The sequence below is a fragment of the Carettochelys insculpta genome, chromosome 24 (genome assembly GCF_033958435.1).
Source record: "Carettochelys insculpta isolate YL-2023 chromosome 24, ASM3395843v1, whole genome shotgun sequence".
NCBI classification, from domain to species: Eukaryota; Metazoa; Chordata; order Testudines; family Carettochelyidae; genus Carettochelys; species Carettochelys insculpta.
Genome location: NC_134160.1, coordinates 10,566,153 through 10,580,430, shown reverse-complemented (window position 1 = coordinate 10,580,430; position 14,278 = coordinate 10,566,153).

The following is a 14,278-nucleotide window of genomic DNA, read 5'->3' as shown; positions in this document are numbered from 1 at the left end:
AAATAAGCCCGGTACATCCAATGGCTCTATTTCAAAAAGGGCTCTGTGCATGTAGACGCTGCATTTTAAGACAGCTGTGTGCTATTTTGAAATGCGTTTTTGTGCGTAGCTGTGTTATTTCGGAATATGCTATTCTGGAATATCTTATTTCAAAATAAGGCTGCTTCAGCTGAGGAAGTGGGTTTTTGCCCACAAAAGCTTATGCTCCAAAATATCTGTTAGTCTATAAAGTGCCACAGGACTTTTTGTTTTTGAAGATACAGACTAACACACCTACCTCTCTGATACTTGAACCCAGCAGGAGAGATTCATCTCAGAACCTATGTGCTAAATGGCCTGTTGGAAGGGTGGGGCCATTTGGCAGAGTATTGCTTGGACTGGTACAAGCAGTGTGATCAGATTCATCGGAAGTCCCCTTTCACTGATGGTCTAATGGTCGACAGCTTTTCTGCCTCCCATCTTGTGCTGCCAGGATCCTGCTAAATCTCACCAGCTGCTCAGGGTGGGTAAGGAGTTGGACCTGTGACCCACAGGCACAGCAGGGGATGTGGGAAATCTTCCTGTTGCATCAACATGGAGCTAGACTCCTGCATAGTGCCAAGGGATGAGCTGTAAAGTCACGGCAGTAGCTACTAGCTGACATTAAACAAGCATTCCTTCAGCGTGGGACCTTCCGCCTGGCACTCAGCTAACTTTAACCTTCTGCCCCCTTTCTGTTTCAGCTGGTGCAGACTTTCCCGGGGCTACCTGCCCTACTCGATCAGGTGTTAGACTTGAACGCTGAAGATCTGGGTTTCCATCTCCCGCTCCGGCACTGTTGGGGACCTGGGGGCACGATGGGGCCAGTGAGCCTGCCCTCGTTGGAACGCGCTTTGTGCTCCAGAGCGGGAACATATTGAGAGGTACGGGGTGCTATTATTATGCAGCTCGATGCTGGATGAAGCGCCTTCAATAAGAGACACTGGCGTGGAAGGTGCCATGGGGCTGCTAAACACTCTTATCACTTCAGTTCCAGTGGCAGGTTGAGAATGAGCCTCCATCAGGCCATCTGGGCCAAACTCCCCCTTGCCTCCTCCCACCAGATCTATTCCCAGTGCTCTCTGCCCTCCCCCCCCCCCGTTCTCACCTTTCATGTGCCGATCACCGACTTCTCCCTCTGTGCTGGAGATGGAGCATGGAGCTCCCATGGGCTGGGAACTGAAGGGTTTTAGCTACGTGGCCAAGCGGGATCTCTAAGCTTTTCTACCATGTTTTTGATCAGGGATGAAGTCTGAAACCTTCCTGGTGAGATCCCGACAGCTGGCAGCCCTAAACCCCAGCCTCCCTCTGCCCTCCCTGCCCCAGGGCTTCCATTCCCCTCCCTCTCCTGAAAACAAAACAGATTATTTGGTTGCCCCGCATGACAAGGGGGATGCAGCCTGCCAGGCACCAGGGCTGTAGGCAGCCCAGACGTTGCTGCTGTCATTTCAAAAGCTCTTAATGTGCTAATGCTTAAGTGCAATTTGATATCATTCACTAGGGAGCCCTTTGATGCTGGGGCTGCTAACTGGAGGAGAAAGACATCCCCCCTGCATCCAGCTGTGACAAAATGACCCCACTTCAAAGCCAGCCTTCCAGCTAACCCTGCGGTGATGCTCCTGACCACTGGGGCACACAGCAGCTCCTTCTCTTTCACAGCCTCTCCCGCAGGGGGTGCTTTGTCCTGTCCCCCACTACCGGAAAGCAATTCTCTCTTGCCCAGGAATGTTCATTCATAAGGGGAATGTCAGGAGCTCTCCTTGACAGCCAGGAATCAGACATACAGTCCTGGGCCGCAGCGGGGCATTGTGGGGTTAGAGGGATGTACACACAACTTATCCAGCTTTGGAAACTTTCAGCTACAGAACTGAGTGGGTTGGGTCTCACTGCCGGGTGGGGGAAGTTACCAGTTCCAGGCCCATGTGAGTCTGTTCGTGCCACTGCACTGCCACGTGAGGAGTGTGGAACTTGGCATTTGCATTATGTAGATTTCACTGCACTCAGAGGCCGGGACTGTGAATCCTGGACAGTCACACATGGATTCCACACATGCCCCAAGGTGGTGGGCTCATGAATGTGTGCGTCTGGTTTGCATTAGACTTCTGGGCCACAGGTTCCAATTTCAGGGCCACAGCTCAGGCTGAGATCGACTGTTACAGGCAGCGTTTGTCTAGCTGGTGTGCGCTGAGACTGACCTCTGCTAAATCAAACCAAAAGGGAGTTCCAGCAAAAGGCACCTTCACTGGTGCAGGTGACGGAGATCTGTTTTGTTCCCTTTCTGGAAATCAGAGGGGTTCGTTTAGAATTAGTTTCTCTGTGCTCCAGCAGGGACATATAAATATCTACTCTCAAACTGTGCCTTTATCCCCACTCCTCTCAGGCAAAGCCCACTACAGGAATTTTTCCAACACACCTCTGAACATCACTCTGACTCTCTCGACACCCCCTACCAACACCAAAAAAAGAAGAACTCTTTGTGGATTCCCCCTGACGGTGATAGTGAAAGCCTGGATTTCTACGTACAATGCTTCCGCAACCATGCTCAGACTGACATTATACACAGTGCCTTAAATATTGAGTCTGTTCTGGTCTGGCTGTGGTCTGAAGAAGTGGGTCTCTCCCACAAAAGCTCACCACCTAATAAATTATTTTGTTAGTCTTTAAAGTGCACTGGACTGCTTTTTTGTTTTGCTAGAATATAGACTCACACAGCTATCACTACAAAAAAGCAGTAAAGTAGCACTTTAAAGACTAACAAAATAATTTATTAGGTGAGCTTTCTTGGGTCTGTTACCAGTACAGGTTGAACCTCTCTAATCCAGAATTCTCTCATCCAGCAAACTCTGTAATCCGGCGTGATTTGAGATCGGCGAATGACCACTTATCACGGGTGTGGCCAAGTTTCCCTTGGTCCCATAAAGTTTGTTTCCAGCAACTAACCCTGGCTCTCAGTGTTGTGTGCTGCTGTTTAGCTGTAATTTACCCCTAAATGTCTTATACGAGCCCAGAAAGCATTGCAAGTGTTGGTAATACACTAGACAACACTGAGCTCAAATCTTCCACCAAATTCTTTTGTTTGGCACCGGTCAGATCTCAAGGGTGCCAGACGAGAGAGGTTCAACCTGTACTCCAATCAGGCTGGCTTGCAGGGGGACGAATGAGGCAACTGCCCCAGGATCCAGTGATTCAAAGGGACTCGGAGCTCTTGGCTGCTGCTACTGCAGGAGCAGCAGTGGCCAGACCCCTCAGCCCTTTAAGTCACGGCTGGAGCACCGCGCCTTGCACTCTGTGCAGCTCTAAGGGTGGTGGGGAGGGACTGCAATTTGGGTGGTGGGAGGGCTGGGCTGGCTGTCCTGGCCCCACCCCTTCTGCCCAAGGGTCTGCCCCTTTCAGGGGCACAGAGCCTGGCCCCCCTTCCACCTTGCCCAGGGGCCCACACAGATTGTCGACTCCCCGACCGCAATGAAGATTCTCAGTTGGGTGACCTGATGCCCGGGGGGACACAAACAGGCTGGGGGTTGGGGGAGGGGTCATCAAGCTCCCTTTCCTGGCTAGACACAAGGAAGGGGGTAACATGTGCACAGGTTGTAACATGGGGTCACAGTCTAAACTCCCCTTGCGCAAAGTGAATGAAAAAACGAGGCTTCCGTCCGCCTTCCTTGGACCAATGAGGAAAGCAGCCAGCGTCACAGCTCAGGCTCAGGGAATCAAGGCAGACGCCTCCGGCCTCGTCTACGTTACCGTGGGCTGTCGACCGAAGTTCTGCCATTTCAGCAGCGTGAATAACGAAGCTGATGTCGCCATATTTAGGTCGGCTTACCATGGAGTTCTCACCACAGTACATTGACAGCAGACGCTCTCCTGTCGACTCCACTTACTCTGCTCCTTTTGGCTGGGGAGCGGAGTCAGCCAGAGACAGCTCAGCGCTCAATTGATCACAGCTACGATAAACAGGAGAAATCGATCTCTGCTGAACTGATTGCTGCCTCTTGATCTAGCCCAGCGGTTCGCAAACTTTCCCGCATTATGCGCCCCCAGCTCTTCTTTACCATCATCCAACCCCCCTTTAACCAACAATTCAATTAGTATTTTAAAATAAACACAAAAACTTGATATAAAAATGTCATTTAAAATGAAAAAAAAGTACATACAGCTTTTCTTGGTCCCTTGCAGGTGCCTTGTGCAGCCCCAGCTGGCCAGCTGCCTGAGCCCTGTGCTACCAGGGCCGCCCAACCAAGCCCCGCGCTGCCGGGGCCAGCTCACCACCCACCTCCCCGCCAGCCGCCGGGGCCCCGCACTGCCAGAGCCAGCCTCCCGCCTCAGTCCCGCGCTGCCAGGGCCAGCTGCCCACCTGCTAGTCCAAGATGGCTCAGTGCTGCGCTGCTGGGGCCAGCCAGCCACCAGCCTGAGCCCCCTGAGCCCCACAATGCCGCGACCAGCCACCCAAGCCTCATGAGCCCCGCAAGCTGGCCACCCCACTCCCACAAGCTCCCCCCGCCCTTGCCCCTCCCCTCTCCCAAAGCCAGGCACCCCCAGCCCCTCACTCTCACCCCATTCCCCTCCACCAAGCCAGGCACCCCCTGCCCCCCATCTAAACCCATGCTGCTCCCCAACCCACACTCACTCCCCTTTGCAGGAGGCAGCTAGCTCCATGTGGGGCTTTGCTAGCTGCCTGCTTTTTATAGAGGCTGTGCCAGGTCACCCACGTAAAATGGCAGGGGCTGAGAGCCGGAAGCAAAGGCCGGCTCTTTCTTCGGGTGGGTGGAATGACTGTGGGGGCTGGGTGTCCTCACACTGCCCCTGGAATTTCTTCACGCCCCTCCCAGTTTGGGAAACCACAATCTAGCCTGTCGTGAAGACATGCCCCTAAGAGTTTGCAATGTCTTTGTCTCAGGTCCACACCACCATGACCTGCCAAGGACAAAGGAATCAGGTCTGAACCCTAACATTATTTATGATAAAAGAGCGTTAAGGTTTTTGTTTAAAAAAGTCCCACGGGGAAGGGGGAATTCTGCTCAGTTCTCTTCTGTAAATATTGGAAATTCAGGGTGTGGGTGTGTGCGTGTGGGGGCCAGGGGTTACCATGTTTTCCCAGAAGCTCTATAGATGAATAGAGGGTTAACGTGAGAGTGATTTCCTACATGCATAATTTTTGTTGGAGGTCTCCTGTAGAGACAAGAGAACATATCTGAAATCTTTAGCACTGGGGTGCTAAATCTTTCATCATGCACCTGTTTGTCAGACAGCTGAATTAAATTGAGTTCAACAAAACCAATCCAAAAATACAAATTGTTTTCAGCGGCATGTACAAAATCACTTCCTTGGTAGTTATGACTTCACTATCCTATTAGCATTCCAGTCATCCCCAGAGGCTTCCAGAAAAAGAAACAAAAAATCAAATAGGTAGAACATTCCCCAATTTAAATATGAATGATAATGATAAGACTTCCAGGTTTTCTCTATGTGCATCAAAAACACCTAATAAACTATTTTGCTAGTCTTTAAAGTGCTAATTGACTGCTTTTCATTTTGAAAGTGTTATCTTTGAAAGTTATCTTTAACAATAACAGCTAAGTATTTATTATTGGTGGTGGGAACGGAGGAGGTAAACCTCAGGGAGGTGAGCCTACATGTTACTTTACAAGGCCCAGCTCCTCAAAGGTAACTCCCACTGAAATCAATCAGAGCTAGTCACCTAAAGACTTCTGAGGATCTGGGTATGAAGGCTTTACTTACAGACACATATTCTAAATCACTTAGGAGGTAATCTCCTTTTCGCTAAGGTCCCTTTACACCACTGTGGCAGTGTAAAGGAGCCTTTGCATAAATGAGAATCCGGCCCTTATAATTTCCTAAAATAACCCAATGCTTTCGAAATGCTCATTTTGTAAATGGAGCTCTAATTGATTAGCGCCACTTTCCGATGTTGGAAAATCCCACAGCTACTGATGGTTGTCAAGATGAATTTCTCACTCTGCCGTCAAGCACGAGGCAAGAGGAGCTCACGAGGGTGGCAGAACCCGCCTGCTGGTTTGAAAAGAGCATTTGGTTGGTTGGCAACTGATCCCCTGTGGTGTGGGCCAGCACTTTCAGCTCAGGCTGAGCACCATGGGACAGGACTGCATTTAAGTCCAGATCCACTAAGATATTTAGGCTCCTAACTTCCAGTGAAATCAACATCTGAGCCTCTCTTCACGTCAGAAGCACGATGTGCAGATAACTTTAAGGCAAGAGAAAAATCAGAACAATCACACGTGCCCTCTGTTCTTCCCCAGACTCACCAGGGTGAGATCATACCACCACCGGTTTCCAATAATACCACCCTAGCAGATCAGAAAGTCAGATTCCCATATCCTGACGCTACAACGATGCACAATCACAGAGGGGGAGCTGGGGTAGTCTGTATCTTTACTAAACAAAAAAAAAAAACCCATCCTGTAGCACTTTAAAGACTAACAAATTAATTTATTAGGTGATGAGCTTTCATGGGGCAGACCCACTTCTTCAGGGCTGGAAAATTTTGATAAATGAAAATAATGATGGAGTGTGGCTATTTTCACACATCCGATTCCCTATGTTCCCTGGGAGATGTATTCTATGGGTGATTCACACTGATTCACTCCCTTTGCTTCTATCCTGATAACAGCACTAGTAACTGAACTGAGTCTAATGCTTACTGCAGTACATTCCTGAGTGATTTGGAAAGGCATAGAGGCTCAGACCCATATATTATAGTTGTAAAAATAATTAATTCCCTTGTGGGGTTTCTGGTGATGACATAAGTCACTCCACCACTGCTCCAGAGACGTGCAATGCCATCTCTGTGTCTCCATGGTCTTATTTTCTTGAATTTCTCTGCAGCCCATTCATTACTTTCACTCTCAGTTGGAAACTGTATATGGAGCCTTCCAGTTGCAAATTGCCGGTTTAAATCTAGCCCAGAGCTGTAGTGACTGAAATTAATTACCAGTTATTTAGAGATAATTGTGAAGAGAGATTTTATTTACAGTATATTTTCAAAGGGATTTCTTCTTTGTCGTGTCTGTGATCCACAAACGTTATGGTATTCAGTCTCACTACACGAGGATGTAGGGAAGTGTTATGACTGCCTGTGTACAAATGGGAAACTGAGTCATAAGTTAAACGACTTGCCCAGGGTCACACCGGACGCTTGTAGCAGAGCTAGGAAGAGAACCCTGACCTCATGAGTTCCAGGCCAGCGCCTGAGACATAAGGTCCCATACTTCCTCCAAATGGTTCTCCCTCTAGTTCTGGCTAGGGAGGCCACGACAGAGCACTGGACTGGGATTCAGGAAAGCTGGATTCTATTTCCAGCTCAGCAACTAACCCGTTAGGTAACCAAGGACAAAGCACGCTCCCTGTGTCTCAGCGTCCCACCTGTAAAAGAGAGAGAACAAAACTCACTTCCTTTGTAAAAACAAGCAGTCCTGCAGCACCTTAAAGACTGATCATTTTAAAATGGATAGTCTTTAAGGTGCTACAGGACCGCTTGTTTTTTGTGAAGGTACAGCCTAACATGGCTACCCCTTCTTTGTATAACACTTTGAGGTCTACTGATAACAAGCACTAGATAGGAGGTTGGCTTTTTAATTATTTGTTCCCAGGGATCATCACGCTCTGGGTAGCAAGAGCACGAAAGGTAAATTGACATTCCCACTGGAGGGGCACTTTCCAGTTCAGGCTGATGTACATGTGCTGCCCTTGATTAAGCCAACGTACTAAAAACAGTAGGGTAACCACAGCGGCCAGCCAAACACAAGTCCTTCCATGATCTTAGGTATAGACATGGCGGGGCAGGGCGGGAAGGTCTGTATCTCAGAAGTCCCATAACCAAATGACTCAATTTGTTCCACTTAGCTCTCCTGCCGCTACACAGCCCAGCAGTTTCTAGGGCACATAATCCTGGCATGTGCATTTTAATATATATTGAAATTGCACCTGGTAACCAGAAAGCTTGACTCATCCTTAACCAGAATTCAAACGTAGCCACCCAGCATTGTACCACTTTATCGGTTTAGAAATCAAATTATTCTGCTATAAATCAAACAAGAGATAACTCCTGTCTGATTTGTATCAGAAGAAATTGATTTCTAAACTGATAAAGTGATATAACCCTGCTTTACGTTGTTACACCTCTGTGATGGGGTTTAGGGGTCCCCCTGCACTGCACCCCGTCCGCTGGCAGGAGTGACTCTCACTTAGCAGGTACAACAGCAGGTTTATTAGGCAACAGATGTCCAGTTTCTCACAGAAGCAACAGCATAGCAGCCAGAGACAGTCCTTCCAACCTGTCCTGGGGGGAAGACCCCGAGGGGAGCCCCTCTGGGGTGTAGCTTTCCCCTCCTCAGGCTGGCTGCCTTCCAGCTCTCCCTTTTCCTCGCCTCTAACTGCCGCCCCCGATTCAAAAACCCCAGCTCAGCTCCTCCCTGCTCTTTGTTCAGGCAGAGGTGTTATCTGCCAGTTGTAGCCCCAGGGTCATCCTTAGCCACTGGGAGCTGCTGTTTGCCTCGGACATTCCGCCTGACTCACACATGCACCCCCCCCACTTCATCACATCTCTCCCCCCTTTCAGACCGCACTGAGCGGGGTCACTTAGCCAGTGACCTGGGGAAGTTCGGGGCCCTCCCTGCGTGACAGGGCATCGGCTATGGTGTTGTTGTTCCCCTTGACGTGGACCACCTCCATGTCGTAGTCCTGCAGGAGCAGACTCCACCGCAGGAGCTTGGCGTTGGCCCCTTTCATGTGATGCAGCCAGGTCAGGGGTGAGTGATCGGTGTACACGGTGAAACGCCGTCCAAACAGGTACGGCTGCAGCTTCCCCAGCGCCCACACCATGGCCAGACATTCCTTTTTTATGGCCGCGTAGCTCTGCTCCCGGGGCAGCAGCTTCTTACTCAGGTACACAATGGGGTGTTTTTCCCCTTTGTCAGTCACCTGCATTAGCACCGCCCCCAGCCCCACGTCCGAGGCATCGGTGAACACCAGGAAGGGCTTGTTGAAGTTTGGATTTGCCAGCACTGGGGCCCTGACCAGAGCCTCCTTCAGCGCGCAGAGGGCCTCTTGGCACTGCTCGGTCCAAACCACCTTGTCAGGCTTTCCCTTTTTACACAGCTCCGTGAGGGGGGCTGCGATGGAGCTAAAGTGGGGCACGAACCTTCGGTAGTACCCCGCCATCCCAATGAAGGCCTGGACCTGCTTCTTAGTCTGGGGTGTTGGCCAATCTCTGACAGCCTCCACTTTAGCTGGCTCTGGCTTTAAGCAGCCGCTGCCCACCTTGTGGCCCAGGTAGGTCACCTCAGCCATTCCCACCTTGCACTTCCCTGCCTTGATAGTCAGACCAGCCTTCTGGAGTCGGTCCAGCACCTGCTTGACCTGGGACACATGGTCCTCCCACGTCTGGCTGAAGATGCAAATGTCGTCCATGTAAGCCAGGGCAAAGCTCTCCATTCCCTTCAGTAGCTGGTCCACCAGACGCTGGAAGGTAGCGGGTGCCCCCTTGAGGCCGAAGGGCAGGACCAAGAACTCGTAGAGCCCCACAGGAGTGATGAAAGCCGACTTCAGCCGGGCATCTTGGTCTAATGGCACTTGCCAGTACCCCTTGGTGAGGTCTATGGTGGTGAGGTAACGGGCTCCCCCCAGCTTGTTTAAAAGGTTATTAGGCCTGGGCATGGGGTAGGCGTCCGAGACAGTGATGGCGTTAAGCTTGCGATAGTCCACACAAAACCGAACAGACCCATCTTTTTTAGGGACTAACACCACGGGAGAGGCCCAGGGGCTGGACGAGGGTTGGATCACCCCCAGAGCCAGCATGTTTTCAACCTCCCGCTCTATGTCCTGAGCCGTCCTCCCTGTGGCTTTGAATGGCACACACTTGATAGGGGCGTGGGTGCCTGTCTCTATTCGGTGGACAGCCAGGTCAGTGCGTCCGGGTCTGTCCGAGAACAGCTGTTGATGCGAATGCAGCACCTCCTTGATCTCCGTCTGCTGGGCAGGGGTCAGCTGGTCTGAGAGGGGAATAGACTCCAGCAAGGAGCCGGCTCCAGTCCTTGTGAGTAAATCCACCAAGGGATCTTCCCCCTGCCCCTCCCAGTGTCTGCACACGGCCAGCACCAAGTTCTGCCTGTCCCAGTAAGGTTTCATCATGTTCACATGATAGACCCGGTGGCGGTGGGCCCGGTTCGACAGTTCCACCACATAATTTACGTCATTTAGCTGTTTGACGACCTTGAAGGGCCCATCCCAGGCCGCTTGCAGCTTGTTCCGCCGCATAGGTATAAGGACCATCACTTGATCCCCGGTGGCATAGGCTCGGGCCCTGGCGTTACGGTCATACCAGACCTTTTGCTTCCTTTGGGCCATGGAGAGGTTCTCCCTGGCCAGGCCCATGAGCTCGGTGAGTTTTTCCCGGAAGGTTAGTACATACTGTACCACTGACTCCCCTTCAGGGGAGGCCGTCCCCTCCCACTCTTCTCTGAGCAAGTCCAAGGGTCCCCGTACCCTCCTTCCATACAGCAGCTCAAACGGGGAGAACCCCGTGGATTCCTGGGGCACCTCCCTGTATGCAAACAGCAGGTGGGGTAAGTACTTGTTCCAGTCATGGGGGTATTGATTCATGAAGGTTTTCAGCATTTGCTTTAGAGTCCCATTGAACCTCTCCACCAGCCCATTGGTCTGCGGGTGGTAGGCTGTGGCCCAGGTGTGCCGGACCCCACACTTGTCCCACAAGCTTTGCAGTAGGGCCGACATGAAGTTGGACCCCTGATCTGTGAGGACCTCCTTGGGGAACCCCACTCTGCTGAAAATGGACAGCAGTGCATTTGCCACGGTGTCAGCGTCGATAGAGGTCAAGGCCACTGCTTTTGGGTATCGCGTGGCAAAATCTACCACTACCAAAATATATTTCTTCCCCGAACGCGTTGCCTTGCTGAAGGGGCCCACTATGTCTATAGCCACTTTCTGGAAAGGCTCCTCTATGATGGGCAGTGGCCGCAGGGCAGCTTTCCCCTTGTCCCGGCTCTTCCCCACCCTCTGGCAGGGATCGCAGGACAGGCAATACAGACGGACAGCTGCAAAGATCCCTGGCCAGAAAAAGTTCTGTAACAACCTTCTCCTGGTGCGGTGGATCCCCTGGTGTCCTGCGAGCGGGACATCATGAGCTAGGTACAGCAGCCTGCGCCGGTACTTTTGGGGAACCACCAGTTGCCTTTGGACCTTCCATGGCTCCGCTTTGCGTCTGGGAGCCCATTCCCGGTACAGGAATCCCTTTTCCCACAGGAATCTCTCCCTGCAGCCCTCCCCCAGCTGCGGAGCTGGGCTGAGACTGGCCAGTTCCCTCAGCTTCTGCAAGGAGGGGTCTTTCTGCTGCTCTGCCTGGAATTCTTCCGCTCGGGCAGGAGCGGAGGCTACTTCCCCATCCCTGCCTGGCTCCAGCATCCCTGGCCTGTGAGATCTGGTTTTTGGGAGCCCCCTTTCTTTTAGGGTTGGCCCCTGTGGCTTTGGCTGGGCCTGTACCCCTGAATCTGGGGAGCGCACCCCTCGTTTTCTTTGGCTACGGGTCAGGACCAGGGCACGAGGGCGTTCACCTTGCCAGTTCTCCAGGTCAGCCCCCATCAGTACATCTGCCGGCAAATGGCTGTGCACGCCCACTTCCTTGGGGCCTTCCTTCTTCCCCCATTTCAGGTGCACCCTGGCCATGGGCACCTTGAAAGGGGTCCCATCAATTCCTGTTATCGTCAGGTGGGAATCGGGTATCATGCAGCCCGGTGCCACCACCCCGGGTCGGGCCAGCGTCACGTCAGCGCCTGTGTCCCAGAACCCCGTGACCTTTTTCCCATCTACCTCGAGGTGTTTGAGACACTTGCTCCACAGAGGTAGCGCTGCCCCCACTCTGTAAACTGGCCTCTGAGCCTTTGGTCCCCCTGAGGAGCTGGTCTGTGGGGCGGATTCGGCCCAATCTGAGTGCCCCTTGTCAGCACCACCCGCCTTGGCCGCCAGCCCCTCTGACTTCTGGGACCCCACCCAGTTGACTCCATGACCCCCCGGCCTGCTCAACCTGTCTGGGAGCCTGGGGCACTGGGCTGCTCTATGCCCCTTTCGCCCACAGCGGTAACAGCCTGGGTCTGGTTGTGTCCCTCGGGCCGGCTGCTCTGTCCGGGCTCTGTTTGGCTCTCTGGGGGGTGGGTGGCTGGCCCCTTTTTCCTGGGCTTGCCCAAGAGGTGGTCCCCTCTGTCGTACAGTTAGGGACCGGTCTCTCTGAGATTCTTGGTTTCTCCAGGACTCCCTCTCCCTCCGGGACTCCCTCTCTCTCCGAGACTCCCTCTCCTTGTGGGGCTCACTTTCAAACCTGGCCCGGCTGTTTGTGAAGTCATCTGCCAGTTTCCCTGCATCATGTGAGTCCCCTGGCTTCCGGTCCACGAGCCACACCCTCAGGTCAGGTGCGCACATCTCGTAGAATCGCTCCACAACCGCCAGCTCAATCAGGTCCTCTACGGACTGGACTTCCATTCCGAATGCCCACTTCTGGTAGTATTGCTTCAGGCGGGCGGTTGTATCTACGTGGGTTTCCTCTGGCCTCTTCTGCGCCTCCTGGAACTTCTTCTTGTACATCTCCGGAGTCAGCCCGAACTTATGCAGCAGGGCCTGTTTGAACCGTTCATAGTCCCCAGGCTGCAGCCCCACCAGCTGGCTGAGCACCGCTGCGCCCTTCCGGCCTAGCAAGGGGGTGAGGTGCCGGAGCCACTCATCTGGGGGAACCTCATGCAACTCACAGGCTCGCTCGAAGGCGGTAAGGAACTCGTCCATGTCCCCTGTGTTCTGACACTGGGCCAGCACACGCGTCTCCAAGTGACTGACCACCCCGAGCCGTCTGGCCCTCTCCCCGCTTACCGCAGCTGGGGCCTCTTGGCGTCTCGCCTCTGCCATGGTTCGCTCATGCTCCCGCTCTCGCTCTCTCTCCTCCCGCTGTCTCTCTTGTAGCTGGCACTCGTGCTCACGCTCTCTTTCTCGTTCCTGGCGCTCACGCTCTCTTTCCCGTTCCTGGTGCTCCAGTTCCTTTAATTTCACCTCGAGTTCCAGCCGTCTCAGCTCTGCGGCGGGGGACTCTGCCCGCGATGGACCACCGCTAGCTGAGCGCGACCTGGTGGGCACCGCGTCTGTCGGACGGCGTCGAGCCCCTGCTCCTGTCGGAGAATCCGAAATGCTTCCCGAGGCTGACCGGCCACTTTCTGCCGGGACAGGCTCTGCCCCCCCGGATCGGTCATTCTCTTCCAGCTGTGCAATCAGCTGGGCCTTGGTCGCCTTCCCCACGGTCAGGCCCCTCCCTCTGCACAGCCCTGCTAGCTCTGCCTTCAGGAGTCGGGTATAATCCATCTCCCCGCTATTTCCCGGGGTATTCACTCACCAGCAGCAGCTGCAGGAATGGCTCTGTTCCCCCTCTGGCTCTTGTGAGACTCCTTCCTTCTCTGGTGCTCAGTCAGCCACTGCTGGGAGCTCATCCGTGGGTGCAGTGCATCCCACTTCTGACACCAGTGTGATGGGGTTCAGGGGTCCCCCTGCACTGCACCCCGTCCGCTGGCAGGAGTGACTCTCACTTAGCAGGTACAACAGCAGGTTTATTAGGCAACAGATGTCCAGTTTCTCACAGAAGCAACAGCATAGCAGCCAGAGACAGTCCTTCCAACCTGTCCTGGGGGGAAGACCCCGAGGGGAGCCCCTCTGGGGTGTAGCTTTCCCCTCCTCAGGCTGGCTGCCTTCCAGCTCTCCCTTTTCCTCGCCTCTAACTGCCGCCCCCGATTCAAAAACCCCAGCTCAGCTCCTCCCTGCTCTTTGTTCAGGCAGAGGTGTTATCTGCCAGTTGTAGCCCCAGGGTCATCCTTAGCCACTGGGAGCTGCTGTTTGCCTCGGACATTCCGCCTGACTCACACATGCACCCCCCCCACTTCATCACAACCTCTTACACATGGCAACCCAAACACAGGAGACTGTGTGTGTGTGTGTGTGGAGGGAGATATTACACAGTAAAGCCTTAAAATACTCACATCCCTTCCTCTTACGAGCTGAGCTGTGAGTTAGCCATTCCCCCAGCGCAGGACCCAGGCAGTACCAGCACACTCTTCATGCTGCTGGGAAAGGCTACACTTCTCCCTCTGGTTTGAAACACTGGGCACATGCATCCAGGCAGGTCAATCTCAAAGAGGGGATAATCCTGGAAATGCAAGAGGTGTCTTTGCAGCATGCCTGG